Source organism: Myotis davidii, unplaced genomic scaffold (genome assembly GCF_000327345.1).
Source record: "Myotis davidii unplaced genomic scaffold, ASM32734v1 scaffold1577, whole genome shotgun sequence".
NCBI classification, from domain to species: Eukaryota; Metazoa; Chordata; class Mammalia; order Chiroptera; family Vespertilionidae; genus Myotis; species Myotis davidii.
This window is the reverse complement of record NW_006288857.1, coordinates 539,982-543,137: the sequence shown is the minus strand read 5'-3', so window position 1 is coordinate 543,137 and position 3,156 is coordinate 539,982. Positions and strand designations below refer to the sequence as shown.

General features: G+C 56.1%; 1 protein-coding gene across 1 annotated transcript in view; it reads left to right on the top strand.

Moving 5' to 3' along the window:
• Positions 1 to 329: 329 nt before the first annotated feature.
• The window catches only part of ARHGEF1 (Rho guanine nucleotide exchange factor 1), a 19,889-nt gene continuing 17,062 nt past the window's right edge, over positions 330 to 3,156 (top strand). The window contains exon 1 of the mRNA XM_015562201.1: positions 330 to 468. The gene's annotated coding sequence lies outside the window, so the exon portion shown is untranslated. The remainder of the gene's footprint in view (positions 469 to 3,156) is intronic.

The following is a 3,156-nucleotide window of genomic DNA, read 5'->3' as shown; positions in this document are numbered from 1 at the left end:
GGGGAGACTGCATGTACAAGCGTCGGGAATTCAACTGATCTCCGAGTTAGGGAGGCAAGACAGGGTGGGGAGCCCCGTCCGGGAACCCACGGGCCGAGGTGTCTCTGAGATCTCAGCTTGAGCCCTGGCTGTCGGGCTGGAGCCCTCCTCACCTCCCGCCTGAGAGGAGGCGGGGCCCAGGGGAGTGACGGGAGCAGTCGAGATGCGGAAACGCCAGCCCTCCGAGGCAGGCCAGAGCGGCCCCATCTGGCCAGCGTGGCGTAGTGCGGAGCTAGAGCGTCCGGCAGGAGGAATAGAGTCACCTGTCAGGAGCCGGGCTAGAGCGGCTGGCGGGAGGAGTGGAGTTAGAATCAAAGGTGGCCTCGGAGGCGGCTAGAGCGGCTTGGAAGGGGGGTAGGGGGGAACCGGGAGCCGACGCGCGGCGGCTTCGGTCCTGGCAGCAGCGGTGGCTTCTCCGACCCCGAGCAGGTGAGGGACGCGGCCCCCGCGGGCGTCAGACCGTGACTCCGCACGTCCGCCCCAGCATCCCTGGAAGTGCACCCCGCCACTTTCCCTGTAGGATTTGGGGCCCATGTAGACCCGCCACGTCCCATATAGCTTTTGGGGCTCGTGTAGACCCGACACGTTCCATGTAGATACAAGGTTCTACAGACACCCCAGGTTTCTGCCAGCCCCCTGTGGAGACCCGGCTCCTTACAGACGTGGAGTCCCCAACTAGGGGGTCAGTAGCATCCCCTAGATTCCAGGGCCCTGTAGATCCACCACAGGCCCCTAGAATTCTGGTCCCCTTTTAAGTCTCCAGAGATCCCATAGACTGGCTGCTTTCTCCACGGTTTCATGATCATGTGTGACCCACCATGTGTCAGATGGAATCAGGGCCCCTTAGGGAATAACTACTCGATTTTAGGTTCTACAAGTCTCCCAGAGGTTCTTAGAGACCGAGACCATCCGTTCAATATCTTATAGACTGAGCCCTGCAGAGAACTCAGGTGCCCATGCTGCCCCCTGCGTGTGCCAGCTTTGCTCTAGGATCTCCACCCCTAGACCTGCCCTGACCCCCGCCAGCCCCATGCACAGAGCACCCCCTCTGCTGGATCTCAGGCCTTGTCAGTTGCCTACAGGTCCATTTTTCAGCTTCAGCCTTTGTGGCAGCCCCTCATCCCCCCTGCCCACTAAGCAGCCAACCCCGCTCCCCCATCCTCCCTCAGCCCCAACCCTCTGTGGCACAGCGGAGTCCTGCCTGCATTCCGGCCAGGCCACAGTGCCCACATATCCCTGACTTTCCCAGACCATAGAGAGAGAGACCTGGTGTGTCTCGGCTTCGGTTCAGATTTTAGTTTCCTAAGGTTGGGGTTCCCCATGCTCCGAAGCAGCACATTCTGGTAGTTAACTGCATAAACTCTGAAGCCAGACTGCCTGGGGCTGAGTCCTGTTCTGTGCCTTACGAGCTGTGTCTAAGTTTCCTCCTCTGTGAAATGGGGGTGATGATAATGACCTCATGGGGTCGCTGAGAGGATTAAGTCGGTTAATACCTATAAAGCAGTAGTGCTGCCACTTAATGGCACTTAGTGCACATTAAGCCTTAGTCATTATTTCAAGGAGATAATCCATGCCAAGTGCATGACTTGGGGGCCTGCCTGGCATTCGCTCAGATAACCTGTGCTCTTCTGGAATCTCCCTGCTTCTGTTGAACCTGTCCACTCCTAACGGGACGAGCGTGGACTCTCCATGTGCATGGTCATGTTTTCCAGCCCAGAAGTCTGAGCTGGCAGCCCAGGGAGGGTTTTCCCTCTCTGGTGCGAGTCACGATGGCATGGGCTGCTCGTGGCTATGAGGGTTGAGCTCTGTGTGAGAAGCCCTCGGAGCAGTGCCCGGCACCCTGTAAGTGCTGTGTAAGTTTAGCTCTCATAATAAATAGTTACTATTGTTTTCCTGCCTTGGTTTGCAGTTTTATTTATGTGAACATTTAACAATGCTCAAATCTTAAATTACTCAAATTTGGACGTTGGACACATACCCTTTATGGAAAAGAATAAAAATGATGCTGCTCCGGGGAGCCCCATGGGATGGCGTTTGGACTCTCCGGGAAGCATCATTGTTTAATGATCATAATCAGAATCACAGCTGCCATTGACTGAGGGTTAAGGCGGCCTATGAAAGAGGGGGAAGGGTGAGTCTCAGGCAGCTAGGGTTATAAATAGCTCTGGGTTGTGGGGAGAAGTCGTCCCCCCCCCACTGGTCCACCCCACTCTTGTTTCCACAGCTCTTCCCGCCTGACATGGGCTCTTGTGACATTCGTCAGATTAATTAAGGACACAGAAGATACCGGTGGGAAGACACAGGGAGAAGTGGAGACTAAGGGAGATGACATGGGATATGAGATATGAGACATGGACTCAGAAGTGCAGGGACAGGGGCTACAGAACCCAATGTGGGAAGACAGAGGCAGGGACAGATGAAGGGAAAAGCGGGGAGCAACAGATGCCGGATGGGGCCGGGAGGAGGGAGAGGAGGCAGAGACAGTGGGGAAAATGAGACAGGTCTGAAGGAAGGGAGAGAGAAAATGAGGAAGAGAGGCACTGATGAGGTAGATTCAAGGGAGATATAGCCAGGGAGTGCTGTCTGGTGAAAGGGGAGCCAGCAAGACAGACAGACACAGACAAGGGAGACAGACACACCTTGGGGATGAACTGTCTGAGGACTGTTCCTTGTTTTTCTGGGACTGAAAGCCAGAAATATGTCAGGTCCTCGAGGGAAAGAACTCCTGGGTTGGGGGACTCTTGGTCCTTGAGGGAGAAGGGTTCAGAGTTTGTTTTCTTATGCGGAGAGAGTTGGGGGTTGGGGGACTTGCCATTGTGACTTCCTGTCACAGGAAGTGGGGCTGGTGGGTTCAGAGGCAACATCCTGCCCCAAGCCTGTCACAGATCAGAAGAGAGCCCCCACACACCCCATTTATATACCTCCTACCTCCCTTTAACCTTCCCAACTCTGCTGGTCTGCACGCCCTGCCTCCCCGAGGCCCAGCCCCCAGCCCCTCCTCTTCAGACCCAGGAGTCCAGGCCCCCAGCTCCTCCTCCCTCAGATCCCAGAGTCTGAGCCCCCAGCCCCTCCTCTTTCATACCTTGTCCCCTTTCCCCCCAATCCTTCAGAACTCCC